This window comes from Ochotona princeps, chromosome 8 (assembly GCF_030435755.1).
Source record: "Ochotona princeps isolate mOchPri1 chromosome 8, mOchPri1.hap1, whole genome shotgun sequence".
NCBI classification, from domain to species: domain Eukaryota; kingdom Metazoa; phylum Chordata; class Mammalia; order Lagomorpha; family Ochotonidae; genus Ochotona; species Ochotona princeps.
The window spans coordinates 30,823,582-30,841,328 of record NC_080839.1 but is presented as its reverse complement, the minus strand read 5'-3'; the positions used below and the strand labels follow the sequence as shown (position 1 = coordinate 30,841,328).

At 42.1% G+C, this 17,747-nt stretch overlaps 1 protein-coding gene across 4 annotated transcripts in view; it reads left to right on the top strand.

The window, feature by feature from the left end:
• ASB3 (ankyrin repeat and SOCS box containing 3) overlaps window positions 1–17,747 on the top strand; it is a 92,497-nt gene that overhangs the window by 73,523 nt on the left and 1,227 nt on the right. The window lies entirely within an intron of this gene.

Below are 17,747 nucleotides of genomic sequence, written 5' to 3'. Positions count from 1 at the left end.
TCATCAGGGTTTTAGTAGGCAGCTGAATTGGAAGTGAAACAACAGCCAGGACACAAATCAGTGTCTATATGGGATGCTAGCATCTGATGTGGTTTAACACATTGTGCTACAATGCTGTGTTGTTGTTGTTGTTGTTTTTAAAGATTTATTTATATTGGAAAGTCAGATTATATAGTGGAGGAGACACAGAGAGGAAAATCTTCCATTCAATGATTCACTCTCCCAATGGCCACAATGGCTGGAGCTGAGCTGATCCGAAGCCAGAAGCCAAAAACCTCTTCTAGGTCTCCCACATGGGCTATCCTTAGGTGCTTTCCCAGGCCACAAGCAGGGAGCTGGATGGAAAGCAGGGCCACTGGGATTAGAACCAGTGCCCATATGGGATCCCGGCGTGTTCAAGGTGAAGACTAGCCACTAGGCTACTTCGCCAGGCCCACTCTGTTGTATTTTTAAGTGAAAAGAATATTCATTGGGCAGTACATATTAAACTACACAATATGCATTTTTTTTAGTGTCAGGAAAGAATGGGATTGTGGGAGAGAAATATAGTAATTTACTTCAATAAAAATTATATCTGATTTTATAAATTTAGACAGAGGGCTTTTTTTTTTCTTTTCTTTCTTTCTTTTTTTTTTTTTTTTATTATTATTGGAAAGCCGGATATACAGAGAGGAGGAGAGACAGAGAGGAAGATCTTCCATCCGATGTTTCACTCCCCAAGTGAACCGAAACAGGCTGGTACGCGCCAATCCAAAGCTGGGACCAGGAACCTCTTCCGGGTCTCCCACACGGGTGCAGTGTCCCAAAGCTTTGGGCCGTCCTCAACTGCTTTCCCAGGCCACAAGCAGGGAGCTGGATGGGAAGTGGAGCTGCCGGGATTAGAACCGGCGCCCATATGGGATCCCGGGGCTTTCAAGGCGAGGACTTTAGCCGCTAGGCCACGGCGCCGGGCCCAGACAGAGGGCATTTTTAAAAACAAATGCTTACTGGTACTTTTATTAAATGATATCCTTTTATTTCTGATAAGCATTGTATCAACAAAAGTGATCCCAAAAATCTGCTGACATTAATACATTTTAATTTGTAGTTAGAAAGTTGCCAAAGATATTTTTAAAATTTGGAATATTTGTGGGTTTTTGTTCTTGCTATGACATTTTTATTCTCTCTAGAAAGAATTGTTACCATTCTTTATTTACACTTATCTTTACTGAATGTGTTTTAGTCTATTGGTATAACTGGGAGTGATCTAAGTGAAAATTCTGTGAATTGAATGACGTTTTAAATGACAATTTAAAAGCAATTTTTAAGCATTTTTAAAAGCATTTTAAAATTTAAAAGCATTTTTCAGTTAGTTAAAAAAATTAAAGAGCGTGCAGGTAGGGGAAAATCCTGCACAAGGAAACTATTTTAAGCTAAGCATAAAGGTGGGTGTGTGGTGCAGTAAAATGACCACCTGGAACCCACCTGGAATTCCCTTCTCTAAGTCCCTATGCTGATGTGCACCCTGGAAGGTGGCAGATGAGGGCTCAGTTGCTTGGGTTTCCTGCCACCCATGTGGGAGATCTGCATGAAGTTCTGGGTTCCTGGTGTGAGGAAAATTGTTTCTTCACTGCTATTTTTGTGTAACTCTTCATAAAACACTTTGAATGTGTTTTTACCAAACAAACTTATGCATATGTGGAAACAAGTCTTCTAATCTTAGAAAAGTATGTTTAAATAAATCTTCTCAATCAAAAATAACCATTCAGAAAAATATGTTTTTGAACTGAGGTGTATTCAGATAGTTTGTTAGTTTTCTACTGGAGCTAAAAAGTAATCTGCTTGGAGTCTCTCATCCTTTTGGTTTAGAATTTATTTTAATAGAAATGTTGGGACACCCACCTGCATGTGATTCGTAATGTTGGGAATTGCATCTGCTTTTAGTTATACTAATTATGAATCTGCAGCAACAAGACTGAGTTAACTATTCAGAACAGAAAGAATAGGAACAATGGATTTGGGAACAGACAGACAAAAGGGAGATACAGTGCTAAATGGACGAATTATTACAAAGTATCAATTAGTAAAGATACATGAGAGCTTACGCTGAACTGAAGACCCTAGCCTATGACAGGTTTGTCCAGATGATGGTAAAACTTGTACATGAGTACATTACCCTACTGTTGAGTAAACCCATCATGGGCATCTTGTTTTTTGTTTTTTGTTTTTGTTTTTAAGATTTATTTATTTTACTGGAAATGGAGATTTACAGAGAGAAGGAGAGATAGAGAGGTAAAGATCTCCCATCCATTGATTCACTCCCCAGATGGCCACAATGTGTGGAGCTGAGTCAATCTGAAGCCTCAGGGAACAAACTGGTACCCATATGGGATCTCAGCACTTGAAGGGGGAGGAGTAGCCAATTGAGCCATTTCACCAATCTGGGCTTCTTTTTGATTAGGTGCTAGGTAAGTCTGGGGTAGGAAAATAATCCTTATCTCTTACGAAGATTTAATGTTGCCTGAATATTTGCAGAAAATCTTTCTCAGCGATATTCATATAGCTAATGCTTTTCTGGTCTGATTCTTTAGCCAAGGCCTCTTTTCTCAGTTTATTTTTACATATTGAGGTACCTTTTGGCCATCTCCATTTGACATTTCAGATTTCAACATATCCAAAATTGAAAATGCTATTTTTTCACACAAACCTGTGTTTTCTGGTTTGGAAGGTGAGATGATTTGGGGATGTTATGACCAAGAAATTAAGTTGAGCTTGGCAGTTTTCATCCTTTCATCCACAGTAATGGTTTTGCACAGTGGTGGTTTTGCCCTCCAGGAGTCATTTGTCAAAACCCACAGACATTTATAATTGTCTCAACTGATAGAAATGCAGTTGCTGTCTAGAGGGTAAAGGCCAGGGAAGCTACTGAACACCTTATGGCGCACAAGACAACCTTTCATCATAAAGAATTACTCAGGTGCAGGTATCAATTGCTGAGGCTGAAAAGTCCTAATCCGTCATAATTCTTGTATTAGTAATCTCTGTTGTTGAAGGTTCTCTTGGTACACCCTTTTCTCTTCAGTTTTCAGGATACTTAATTCCTGCATTTGGTCATATAGACTCCTTCCTTTTCCTGGAGCTGCAGCTCAGTAGTCAGCAGAAGCATTTCATGGTTTTAACACCAATCGAAATGTACCCAGAACGACTCATTTCGTATAAAAGCACATGGCTATAGTTCATCCTGAACCTTCAATGATCAAGCATACTTAGTTCTGTCACAGTGTTAATTGCATCTAGAGCCTCTAAAGGGAAACTGTCTTGGTCTTTTTATTCAAACATTCCTCTACTTTGTTTGAGAAAAGGACTTAAATGAGTTTATAATACTGTATACTTTCATGGTACCATGTAATATTTTGATCAGTGTTAGACCATATATGTGATGGTGATCTTACAGTATTTTTAAGGAACTGAAAATTCCTATTGCTGAGACATCATAACATTGTAACATTGTGTTCTTCACATCTTTGTGTTAGCAAATTCATTGTGTTACGTGTCATAAAAAGATAATAACTATAACTATGTAAAGTATAATACTGATAATGATACTAAGTGACTGTATTACTAATGTATGATTTACTATAGTATACTTTTCAGCATTGTTGGAGAGTACTCCTATTTAGTATCCTGTGTTAGGTTAGCACCAGCCTTTCCTTTACTATGTCTCATGAGCACATCAAATGACTATAACAAGTCATTGACCTGTTTCATCTAGGACAGCAAAATCACCAAGCAATGCATTTGTCAGAATGTGTTCCTGTCAGGACATTATGTGTGACTATGTTATTACAAAATAGTTAGGAATTTAAAAAGGAAGGGAAAAAGGGGGTTGACATTGCGGCATAGCAGGTTAAGCCATCACTTAGGATGTCAGCATGTTAGCTGTTCTACTTTCAGTTCATCTCCTTGCTAATAACCTGAGAAAAGTAGCGTAAGATGGCCCAAGTGTTTGGGCTGCCACCATTCATGTGGGAGTTCCAGATGAAGCTCTTGGGTCCTGATTTGTAACTTGAGCCTGGTCCAACTTTGGCTGTTTAGACCATCTCAGGAGTGAACCAGCAGGTGGAAGATCCATCTCTCTCCCTCTCTATGTGTAACTCTGACTTCCAAAATATATAATAAATAAATCTTTTAAAATGGAAAGAAAACAGAAAACATGGGAGTGGATGTAAAAGAAATCATAGTCATGGTAACTTGATAAGCTGTAAATTTAGCTTTGAACTCTTTTTTTTTTAAGAGTTTTTTTTTTTTAAGATTTATTTTTATTACAAAGTCAGATATACAGAGAGGAGGAGAGACAGAGAGGAAGATCTTCCGTCCGATGATTCACTCCCCAAGTGAGCCACAACGGGCCGATGCGCTCCGATCCGAAGCCAGGAGCCAGGAACCTTTTCCAGGTCTTCCAGGTCTCCCACGCAGTGCAGTGTCCCAAATCCTTGGGCCGTCCTCGACTGCTTTCCCAGGCCACAAACAGGGAGCTGGATGGCAAGTGGAGCTTCCGGGATTAGAACCGGCGCCCACATGGGATCCCGGTGCGTTCAAGGCGAGGACTTTAGCCGCTAGGCCACACCGCCGGGCCCAAGATTTTTTTTTTAAATTTTTATTTGAAAGACAGATTTACAGAGACAAAGAGAGATACATAGAGAGGTCTTCCATCCTCTGGTTCACACCCCAAAAGGCCACAACAGCCCAGAGCTGTGGTGATCTGAAGCCAGGAGTCAGGAGCCAGAAACCAGGAACTTCTTCTGGGTCTCCCATATGGGTTCAGGTGCCCAAGGATTTGAGCTGTCTGTCACTGCTTTCCCAGGCATAATTAGGAAGTTAGATTGGAAGTTGAGCAGGATGTGAACTGACGCCCATATAGGGTGCTAGTGCTGCGGGTAGAAGATTAACTTGCTGTACTACCACATTAACCCCTGAGCTGTCTAGTCTTTAATACTAGGTGATAAGTTCAGACAGAACTTCGTATTCAAAAATATGAATACTATTGAAAGTTATTCAGCTTTGCTAGACTTTATCTTGGTAGCCATTGTTTCTGAGGTTTTTTTTTTTTTAAAGTTTTATTTATTTTTATTTGAAAGGCAGAGTTTCACAGAGAGAAGGAGAGACACACCGTGATATCTTCCATCTGCTGGTTCATTTCCCAGATGCCCACAATGACTGGATTTGGGCCAGTCAAAAACTAGGAGCCAGGAGCTTTTCTGGGTCTCCCACATAGATGCAGGGCCCAACGTTTGAGCTCCCCTCTGCTGCCTTTCCAGCTTATTAAAAAGGAGCTGGATCAGAAATGGAGCAGCCGGGATTTGAACTGCTGTCTGTATGGGATGCTGGCAGCACAACTGGAGGCTTATTGTGCTATCCCACTGTGCACATTAAGGCCCCTGGACTTTGTTTTACCAGTCTTCAGAGTGGATTCTTTCTGTCGTTAGAGCATAATTTAGCAGAAAGCAATTTTTAAGTAGTCGATACAGTGTGGTTTATGTACTCTAGTCTCTGTTGCTCCTACTTGACCAAGGGCTAGGTTTTAGAATATCCAGAGAGTGGGTAGTCCGTGTGCTGTTTGAAAATTCATCTCTAAATAGTGCATCTGTCAACTTGATTTATAATAGTTGTAGGTAGCATTGAATTCAGAACTAAGTTATCTAGGAAGTATCACTGCAACTATTTTGTGTTACAGGTTGAACTTAGACAGTTGATCTTAAAAAAAGAAAAGAAAACTGAAACCTATGTAATATTTCTGTGGTTTGAATGTTAATTTGTATGTTGAAAGACTCCCAAAGGCCTTTGTGTTAAAAGAATGTTTCCAAATTCTTACATTAACAACCCTAAAATAGTAGAAATTTAATCCCATTGTGGTGTCTTCAGTCAGAGCCTTTGGGTGGTGATTGGATTGATTAGGTTGTTAGGGAAGATTCTACCGCAATTAAATCCTGGTGGCTTTATAACAGATTATGTAGACATAAGCATATAAATAACATAGGCTATAAGTGATAGCCTGTGATAAAATTATTTGTTTAAAAGGTGGAGTACAATCTTATTAATGCCAATGAAAAATTTTAACTTCATTGCTGATTTTAACTGTCAAGATAGTGATCTGGTGCATGTTCCACATGCACATCAAACAGGTTACAGTGATGCAGGGGTGACTCTCTGACATATCTCTACCACTTTCTAGCTGGGGAGAAGTTACTTTAATTTCTGAACCTTGGTTTCTCCAGTTTCAAGAAAAGGTAATAGTACCTGTGTCATATCATTTTCTTCGTAGACATTGAAATTGTGGTTTGCATTAATTGGATTTTATTGGTTTTTTAATTCCTTGAGACAAATAAAGTGGTCAGAGTGTAACATGGGGGAGAATACTCTATGCTCTGACTTTTCTTGGTGAGAGAATTTGAAGGCTACATTTAAAATGGTGGTGGAACAAAATGGATAGAACCTGGAATAATCAGTTGTTGCTTTAGGAAAATTGCCTGAGCTACAGAGGATTTTCCATGAACAGCATATACATTTTTGTTGTATTAAGTCCCTGAGTTTTCAGGCTTGTTTGCTTCCATGACATGACCTTGCCTATAACCAAGCTGACCTGTAAGCAAATCCTATCGCAGAGTTTGTGACTAAAGCAAGGTCAATGAAAAGCAAATATGCTTGAATAGTATACTTGGTATTGAAAATATGTGAGTACTCTGTAGTGCCATTCCTTGTTTAATGTCAACTTGCTCCTTACATTGCACACTGTTGTGCAAAGCCTGAACTTGGAGTCTTTGGATACAAATTCTCTAAATTTGGTGAGTACTTTTTTTTTTAAATACAAGATAAATTGTGTGTTGTGTCTAGCCATGGGGACCAAGCTGGTGGAATTAATAAACCTAAATATAGAGAATCAGAGGCCACTATTCCTAGAGGCATTTCCTCTGGATGCTGTTCATCTGATGAGGTGTTGTTGCTAGGAACTCTACCCATAATTGCCTGTCATCCTAAAAAATTGGACATATGCCTTTCCATTTGTCCAGTGGGGAACTGAATCTCTCAGACATCAACTGTGTTGTGGACCTTCACAACTCTAGCGGATTTGTGTATTGATTTTTAAGTTAACTATAAATTTCTCTTTACAAAGAAGAAAGCAAAAACCTAAGTCAAACTCTTAAATATAATAATAAGAGCGAATTGCAGGACAAGTGTTTTCTAGACACAAACACCAGAAGTTGGTTCTTTTTTTAAAAATGAGAAATTCATGGTTAACTTAAAATTTAATAGACGTCCAGGTGTTGGAGACTTGGTGTAGTGATTAAAATGCAGCTTGGGATGCCTGACTCCCGCATAAGGATCCCTGGGTTTGAGTTCGGGCTTCACTCTGATTCCAGCTTCTTTATGATGCACATCCCGGGAGGCAGCCAGTGTTGGCTCAAGTCTTGGGTCACTGCTGCCAACATAGCAAACCCAAATTAAGTTCCAGATTCCTGACTGTAGCCTTGTCAAAACCCAGTTGTTGTGTTTGGGAAACTAGCCAGTGAATCTCTGTCTTTGGTTCTACCCTTCGAATTTAAAAACCTATCAAAATTTTAATAACATGCAACTATGTACACAATTGTAGCTTCACATAGTTTCATGATGATCTCGACTTTTATTCTTAGGGATAAATCTTTATTAAAAGTAGGGACTAGGGCCCGGTGTGATGGCGTAGTGGTTAAGGTCCTCGCCTTGCATGCGCTGGGATCCCATATGGGCACTGGTTCTAATCCCGGTGGCCCCACTTCCCATCCAGCTCCCTGCCTGTTGCCTGGGAAAGCAGTTGAGGACGGTCCAAAGCTTTGGGACCCTGCACCCGTGTGGGAGACCTGGAAGAGGCTCCTGGCTTCGAATTGGCTCAGCTCCATCCCTTTCGGCTGCTTGGGCAGTGAATCATCGGCCGGAAGATCTTCCTGTCTGTCTCTCCTCTCTGTATATTTGCCTTTCCAATAAAAATAAAATAAATCTTTAAAAAAAAAAGTAGGGACTAAAGGATTATATTCATGTTTGCTGAAACTTTTTAAAGTTAAAACTGCTTTCAAGTTACCAGTAGTCTATTGGTAAGTTAAAAGAGGAGAAATGATTCCTTGACAGCAATTAAAACAGTTTTTCTTTAAGGAAATGTGCCCAAAGTATTCAGGCCATCTGTGTAGATTTAACGTTCATATCACTTCTCCTGCATACCCACTGCATCAGATTACTGTGCAGGCAGACCCCTGGAATGGCTATAGCCCAGTTCTAACAGAAGGAACATGCATTCTGAATCTTAAATATTCATTTTAAATACAGTAGAAAGTAAAGAAGAGCTAACTGTAATATGTTATTCTTGCAATCAAGTTAGTAAAAATCTCCCTAGACTTATTCTACCTTCAAGGCTATCAAGTTCTATTTGTAAATTAGTTAATTTAGGAACTTGTAATTAATAGTAATGAAGCCACTAAAAAGGCCTTCCCCCACAGGGAAATAATCATTCATTCCTCACAGGTTCTAGATCAGATCCAAGTAGACTTGATACAAGCCTTTTCATTCAGGTGTTTTAAAATGATATTAAAATGGGGCTAGCACTGTGGTGTAATGCGTTAAGCCTCTACCTGAGAGCCAACATTCCATATGGTCTCCCATGTCCTGGCTGCTCCATTCGTGATCTAGCTTCCTGCTTATGGCCCAAGAGAGAAGCGTAGGGTGGCTGAAGTCCTTGGGTCCCTTGACTCCAACCTTGTATGATGGAAAAAATCTAGAGACCTATTGAACAGCATGGGGCCTGCTTTTAGTAATATTACATTATATACTAATGATTTCCCAAGAAATTAAATTTAGATATCTTTCAAGAATGTATACACAGTCCCAGCGCAATGGCTCAATTGGTTAACCCTCCACCTGCAAGCACTGGAATCACATACAGGGGCTGGTTCATGTCGTGGCTGCTCTGCTTCCCATTCAGCTCCCTCCTTATGACTTGGGAAGTGGAAGGCGGCCTTAGGCTTCTGCATGCCCATGAAGAGATGCGGAAGAAGCTCCTGGCTTCAGATTGGCTCAGCTCTGGCCATTGTGGCCACTGGGGAGTGAACTAGCAGATTGAAGATCTTTCTGTCTCTCCTGCTGTTTGTAATTCTGACTTTCCAATGAAAATTATTACATCTTTATATATATGTTTATATTTATATATAAACCAGAAAGGTAACTGTGTGAGGTGTTGGGCATATTTGTTTAACTATTCATCACCACATGTTACAATTAAGTTAATTATATCAAAAAATCATGTTATATACCATAAATATATAATATAGAATCAAAACAACAAGAAGTAGGCAAGCAGTGTAGTGTAGCATGCTAACCCTCCATCTGTGATGCCATCATCCCATATGGAGGCTAATTATACAGCTCACTGCTCCACTTCTGATACAGCTCCTGCTAATGATCTGGAACAATGGCAGAGGATAGCCTAAGCTCTTGGGCCCCTCCACTCACATGGGAGCCCTAGAACAAGGTTCTGGCTCCCAGCTTCATACCAGCTCAGCTCTGGCCTTTGAGTGAATCAGCTGATGGAGGATTTCTCTCTGTGTCTCTCCCTGTCTCTGTAAAAAACAAGAACATAACTAATAATAATAATAATAATAATAATAATAATAATAATAACAGACTAAAAATTGAGCCAACATAACAATGACTGCCACTTATGGAGCTGACAAGTTCAGAATTACCAAGGGAAGTATTTAAGATATTATCTTTTCTAATGTTAAAGATAAACCTTGCTTTTTTGGGGGGTGGAATCATTTGGAAAGCAAAGTGACGGAGAATATATGAATGAATCTTTCATGACTGGTTCATCAGGCCAAAGCCAAAGAGCCAGAACTCCATCTGGGTTTCTTATGTGGGTCTCAGGGGCCCAAGCACGTGCACCATTTACTGCTGCTTTCCCAGGTGCATTAGTAGGAAGCTGGAGTAGAAGAACAGCTGGACTTGAACCAGCACTTGTATATGGGATGCCTGTGTTGTTAAGTGACCACTTAACCTGCTGTGTCATAGTGCTGGCCCCAAGTCTTACATGCGCAGTGTACACTGAGGTATTGACTGCTGCATAACTCATTATCAGAAGGATACTCTAAATATCCGGAGCGTAAAGATAAACCCTGTGATTTTTTTTCTTCATCAGTGTTTAAATTTATAGATGTCTCAGTCCATTATTATCAGAACTTACTGATGAGTGCTTAGAATTTTTGAGGTTGTGTATGTGTTTTCTTATGAAATGACAAAAGATTAAGTCATTCTGAAAACAGGTATTCTGCCTGCCACAGTGTGACTAAATTTAGGGTAAAATTCATTCCTTATTTGCAAACACTATTGAATGAGCATGGGAAAATTGCTAATAAGGATGAGGAAAGAAAACCTTGCAGATCAGTTTTAATGGAATTATTATGACCTATGAAATGAGTTTATTGCATCATTAATAGGCTAACTCAGGAAAATGCTTGCAGCCAGAGTTTTATGATTGTAGAAAGTTTTAAAAAAATTGACCTTTAAGGGCCCGGCGGCGTGGCCTAGCGGCTAAAGTCCTTGCCTTGAAAGCCCCGGGATCCCATATGGGTGCCGGTTCTAATACCCGCAGCTCCACTTCCCATCCAGCTCCCTGCTTGTGGCCTGGGAAAGCAGTTGAGGACGGCCCAGTGCATTGGGACACTGCACCCGCGTGGGAGACCCGGAAGAGGTTCCAGGTTCCCAGCTTCGGATCGGCGGGCATTGGCCCGTTGCGGCTCACTTGGGGAGTGAATCGTCGGACGGAAGATCTTCCTCTCTGTCTCTCCTCCTCTGTGTATATCTGGCTGTAATAAAATGAATAAATCTTAAAAAAATTTGACCTTTAATATATATAATATAGGCCCGGCGGCGTGGCCTAGTGGCTAAAGTCCTCGCCTTGAAAGCCCCGGGATCCCATATGGGCGCCGGTTCTAATCCCGGCAGCTCCACTTCCCATCCAGCTCCCTGCTTGTGGCCTGGGAAAGCAGTCGAGGACGGCCCAATGCATTGGGACCCTGCACCCGTGTGGGAGACCCGGAGGAGGTTCCTGGTTCCTGGCTTCAGATTGGCGTGCACCGGCCGTTGCGGCTCACTTGGGGAGTGAATCGTTGGACGGAAGATCTTCCTCTCTGTCTCTCCTCCTCTGTGTATATCTGGCTGTAATAAAATGAATAAATCTTTAAAAAAAAAATCACATATAATGAAAGTCCAAAAATCTTAAATATATATATATAATATATTACATTAATATATGATTAAATATATATAACACAAGGTCAATTTTATATTATTAGATATTAGATATGTTATCTTTGCTATACTTTTTAATAAAATAAGAACGATCATTGTTATTGCTTATACATCAGAGAGTTGTTCATTATCTTAGGTGTAAAAACAGTCCTTGGATCAAGAGATGAATTGGGGCTGGCTCTGTGATGTAAAGGCTAGGCCTCCTCTTGCAGCACTTCTCGTTTCATATGGGTGCTTGTTCATGTCCTGGCTGCTTCACTTCTGATCCTGCTCCTTGCTAATGAACCTTGGAAAGTACCAGAAGATGGGGCAGATGCTTGGGTTCCTATACCCACACGGGAAACCTGGATGAAGCTCCTGGTTTTGGACTAGCCCAGTTCTGACCTTTGTGGTCATTTGGGGAATGAACTAGGGATGGAAGATTTCTCTATGTGTCTTGCTCTCTCTATGTCTCTTTTTCTGTCTGTAACTCTGCCTTTCAAAGGAAAATAAAAAATATTTCTTAGAAAATGAATTAGATGGATTTTTAAAGTATTTATTTTTTATTGAAAAGTCAGATATACAGAGAGGAGGAGGGACTGAGTACAAGATCCTCTGCCTGAAAATGATTGTTTTAAAAGTGACATAGAGGGGTCCAGTGAGGTAGTCTAGCAGTTAAAGTCCTCTCCTTGAATGCGCCGGGATCTCATATGGGCTCTGGTTCTAGTCCCGGATGCTCCTCTTCCCATCCAGCTCCCTGCTTGTGGCCTGGGAAAGCAGTCAAGGACGGTCCAAAGCCTTGGGACTTTGCACCCATGTGGGAGACCTGGAAGAAGTTCCTGGCTCCTGGCTTCGGATCGGTTCAGCTTCAGCCATTGTGGCCACTTGGGGAATCAATGGATGGAAGAGCTTCCTCTCTGTTTCTCCTCCTAACAGTAAATCAACCTTTCCAATAAAAATAAATAAATCCTTTTTAAAAAGTGACCTAGAACTATACCATGGTTTTATTACTCATGAGATATGGTTAGTGCCTTAATTCAAGAGCACAGAGATTTATTGCACAAATTAAAATCCAGGTTTAAAGGGTTTCCATAAAGGTATGCTTTACTTACTGTTTCTGCAGTCTTTTCCTTATAATAAATTCAAGGCATGACTTGATCTTCTCTCAGCCTAGTAGCAACACATCTGGAAATAATATGCATCATGAAAACTTTCATAGGACTTTTGCATGCTTTGAAATATTGCATATTCCTTTAGTTCTCACTGGCGTATTAAACTAAAATGACATTGATGGGCTTGGGTATGGTATTATCCGTGTCAGTAGTCTGTACATGAAAAACTCCCTCCATTTAGTTGTGAACAATTATTTTAAAATTTTTTGAATTTTATTTTTTTTTAAGATTTATTTATTTTTATTAGATAGGCAGATTTACAGAGAAAAAGCTCTTTCATCAGCTGATTCATTCCGCAAGTGCCCACAATGGCCGGAGCTGAGCTGATCCAAAGCCAGGAGCCAAGAACTTCCTCTGGGTCTCCCATATGGTTGCAGGGTCCCAAGGCTTTGGGCCATCCTCAACTGCTTTCCCAGACCACAAATAGGGAGCTGGATGAGAAGTGGAGCAGCTGGGAAACCAACCAGCGCCTGTATGGGATCCCTGTCCATTCAAGGCAAAGATTTAGCTACCAAGCTATCATCCTAGGCCCCATTTCTTTTTTTCTTTTTCTTTCTTTCTTTCTTTCTTTCTTTCTTTCTTTCTTTCTTTCTTTCTTTCTTTCTTTCTTTCTTTCTTTCTTTTTCTTCTTCTTCTTCTTCTTTTTTTAATTGCTTTGTTTTGACAATCTGCTTAGTTGATTAGGGTACAAAGGGTCAAGGGCTACAGGAAGGTGGGTACGACTGTTGTTTCCACATTATTGCTTTTTTTTTTTCTTTATCTGGGGTAAAGGGGGAGATAAAGGGAGAAGCCCCTCACAGCCTCCCACCCCTCCCAGGTCCCCTATGTTGGGCATGATCTGAGGGTCCAGCTCAAGTGGTTTTGGTAATTCAGCAGTTCTGAATTGCTGCCAATCTCGCCATTCCAAACACGATGAAATCTCTCCAGAATCCACTGACTGACATAGTTCACCTTAGAGTCTCCGTTTGCCCAGATTTTCACTGCCAGCACATAGCTGGAGTAGTTGATTGATTTGTTCTGTCCTCCATCCTCTGTTGTGGTACCAGGTATCCTCTGCAGGTTCTCATGCACTGCCATACCCTCCATGTGCACCTGGATACGCTGTCCACTGCTCTGTCTGAGCCTCTGAGGAGGCTCAGCTTTGACAGTTGCACTCCATGATCAGACCATGGAACCTGCACTTCTCTTCATGGTTGGGGTTCTGAGATCAGCAGTTCAGTTGGAGAGACCTCCAAAGAAACTTTGAGGTGATCCCAGACCAGATTCTTGTGTGTGCTTGCCAGTACAGGGTCTGGCACAGTCTGTTGCCCCGATCCGCTGGTGGTTGCAATTACTGGGTCGGTTCTGTTTCCAGCCCTGTCTTCCACTGGAACCTGTGGGTGTTGCAATTAAACCTGATTCTGCTCACTATACATTCGGCCCTCACACAAACCAGTGCGAGCTGCAGCCTAGTTGGAGTAGCCCGCAGTGAATGTTGCAGCCCAGCCCACCCCACACCCTATTTTAGGATGCAAATTTGGGTGCTGCTACCTTGACCAGCCCAGACTGTTGTCAGTTCCTTTACCAGTGAGTGATGGCAGGTTCCATGGTCACACCTAGCGCAGCCCATCACCACCCCAACTCATGAACTAACCAGCGGGGCTAGTATTTCCACAAGGTTTGGCCTGATCCCCATTTCTTTGCTTCATTATTTCTTCTCCTGTCCTCTCCTCTCTTCTCCTCTCCTCTCCTCTCCTCTCCTCTCCTCTTCCCTCCCCTCTCCTCTCCTCTCCTCTCCTCTCCTCTCCTCTCCTCTCCTCTCCTCTCCTCTCCTCTTCCCTCCCCTCCCCTCCCCTCCCCTCCCCTCCCCTCTCCTCCCCTCCCCTCTCCTCTTCCCTCCCCTCCCCTCCCCTCCCCTCCCCTCCCCTCTCCTCTCCCCTCCTCTTCCCTCCCCTCTCCTCCCCTCTCCTCTCCTCTCCTCTCCCCTCCCCTCCTCTCCCCTCCCCTCCTCTCCTCTCCCCTCCTCTCCTCTCCTCTCCTCTCCTCTCCTCTCCTCTCCTCTCCTCTCCTCTCCTCTCCCCTCCCCTCCCCTCCCCTCCCCTCCCCTCCCCTCCTCTCCTCTCCTCTCCTCTCCTCTCCTCTCCTCTCCTCTCCCCTCCCCTCCCCTCCTCTCCTCTCCCCTCCTCTCCTCTCCCCTCCCCTCCCCTCCCCTCCCCTCCCCTCCCCTCCTCTCCCCTCCCCTCCTCTCCCCTCCCCTCCCCTCCCCTCCCCCCTCCCCTCCCCTCCCCTCCCCCCTCCCCTCCTCTCCCCTCCCCTCTCCTCTCCTCTCCCCTCCCCTCCCCTCCCCTTTTCTTCCCTTCCCTTCCCTTTGCTTCCCTTCGCTTCCCTTTCCTTCTTCCTCTCCTTCCTTTCTTTTCTTTTTTAAGATTTATATTTTTATTGGAAAAGCAGATATGCTGAGAGAAGGAGACACAGAGAGAAAGATCCTCCATCTGCTGGTTCAGTCTCCAGGTTGCCACAACAGCCAGAGCTCAGCCAATCTGAAGCAAGGCATCTGGAACCTCTTCTGGGTCTCCTACATGAGCATAGGATCCCAAGGCCCTGGGGCATCCTCAACTGCTTTCCCAGGTCACAGGCAGGGAACTGGATGGGAAGTGGGGCAGCCGGGACAGGAAGTGATACCCATATGGGATCCCATTGTATGGAAACCAAGGATCCAGTCACTAGGCCATTGCACCAGACCCCTTGAACACAGTTCTTAATTGTTCATTAGGCCAGTGGTCTGTGGTGATCCCTGGAGGAAAACCAGAGTAAAGTGATTTGAGTTGGAGCTAGAATCTGACATAATGTTACCCACCCTTTAAAATTATTATTGTATAGCAAAATCTTCTGAAACTTGGAAGAGGTGCAGTGATTTGAAAAATGTTATAGAAATATTTTTGGTTTTTTACAATTAAAAAACCCTAGACTTGGATCAAGATAGTTCCAGTCTAGTTAATAGTAGCTATATATAGAGTCACAGCGGATCTTAAGAATCCTATACGAATGTGTGTGGGGACCAGTTTAGCTTGATGGCAAATAGTTAAGTTTCCACACTCATGGAAACACAATCAAATTCTTCATTAAACCTTACGCTTAGGACTGTAGTATTGTCATATATTCTGGAAAGGTTTGTTAGCACTGCAGGAGGTTTTGTGATGGCCAAAGAAGCTTTCCCAGTCAGCCTGAGGTGTTTTGAGCCATCTGTTAAATCGGAGAGGCTGGAGCAACAGTAGTCTTTCATCCCTAGTGGGCAGCTCTCCTGTAAGGAGCACGACCATTATTTATCTTTCTTCTGGGTACATCGTAAGTATCCATACTGCCAATATTGGGCAGAATGGAAGATATCCAATGTATCAGATACTTATTAAACTCTACCTCAATAGCAGTAAAAATTCTCTTAACCAGCTTTCCTGCCATCCCTACACAGGATTAACTAGCATTGATATTTCCTCTCCTAGTCATATATGACTGTGCCCATGGTATGCTTGTGTTTTTGCATCTGAGAGACTAATGTCTGGAGTGCAAACATTACATTTATCTCTACCAACTGAATTGTGTGCCTGGCAAGAATTAGTTGTGTTTTATGAAACTTTATGATATTTGGCAAGTTACTGCAATTATTTCATTCCAAATTGCGTAACCCAATGAATTATGACTGTGAGAAGAGAATCACTGTTTCTTTTAAGGCAAAGTTAAATGCTTTCAAAACATTTCTTAGGCACTGGTGCTGTGGCATGGTAGGTTAAAGCTCCACCTGCATTCCTTGTGGGCGCCAGTTCAAGTCCTTGCAGCTTTGCTTTTGAATCAGCTCCCTGCTGATGTTCTTGATAAAGTAGCGAAATATGGCCCATGTCCTGGGGACTCGACAGCCACATTGGAGACCTGGAGGAAACTCCCAATTTCCTGATTTCATACCAGTCCAGCTCCAGCTATTGAGGTCATTTGAGTGAACTAGCAAGTGGAAAATCTCTTTCTCTGCCTGTCCTCTGTAAATCTGCCTTTCAAATAAAAATAAGTAAATCTTGTTAAAAAAGATTTTATGAAGTGTTCATCTGACATGGATGTAAGGCAACTGAAAGATATGAAAATAGTTCCGAAAATGTAGAAGGATTGTGTACTCACATTGTTTCGTGTGTGTCTTGCCTGAAAGCAAAGCTATAAATCACAGTGCACTATGAAGGTAATTCATGTATACATTTTAAATTAGGATGTTTAAAAATATATCTGGTTTGGTCACCCTCTTTAAGGTGACTTTCCATTAACTGGCCAATTATTATTCTTGGTCTTTACTAGTATTTGAACATTTCAAAAAAATTTAGTTATCTGAAAGGCAGATTTTACAGAGAGAGAAGGAGAGACACAAACAGATCTTCCATCTGCCGGTTCACTCTCCAAATGGCTGCCACAGCCAGAAGTGAGCTGGCAGCCAGGAGCTGCTTCTGATTCTGCCATGTGGATGCAGGAGCCCAAGGATTTGGACCATACGCTACTGCTTTTTCAGCCCAGTATCAAAGAGCTGGATTGGAAGTGAAGCTGCTGGACATGAAGGGCACCAGTGTGAAAGGTTGGCATTTCAGGAGGATTAGCACGTTGTGACACCACACCAACCCCGGTTGAACATCTTGATACTTAACAGCAGAAGGTGGTTAGCCTCTACATCCCCTGTTGACAGCCAGGGTTCGTGTGTGCCTTTGATTCTATCCAGTTTCCTGCTAATGGGCACCTGGCAGGCAGCAGCTGATAGTTCTAGATCTGGGTCCGTAACACCAACATCAGAGATGGGAATGAAGTGCAGAACTCCTCTCTTGGGCCTGGTGCAACGTTTTGGGGGAGTGAACCAGTGGATGGGAGATCTCTCTTTCTCTCCCTCTCTCTGTTTCTCTGCCTTTCATGTAGATTGATGGATAACTTTTCCTTATTTAGCATTTCAAAACACTAATTTGAGGAGTTTTACAGTCTGAATAAACTAAAATAAACTAATGCACTAAAATTGAAAATATTGTGGACTTACTTTGTCTGAAGACCAGTGGGGTTTTAGTAGGTAGTGAACCCTAGATTTAAAGTCAGACTAGCTGGTCTGGAATTAGTTGCGCTCTTGCTAGAATTTGTCTTTGATGTTCTGGTCCCAGTCTGATCCCAATCTCAGAGAAATTTATAAAACATATCTTTTATTAACAAAAGGATGTAACTTTGTTTCACATAAAAGTACTGCTTTAGGACTCTCCAGTTTTTATCTTGGAAAATGAAATGGTTGTCACATGCCTCTTA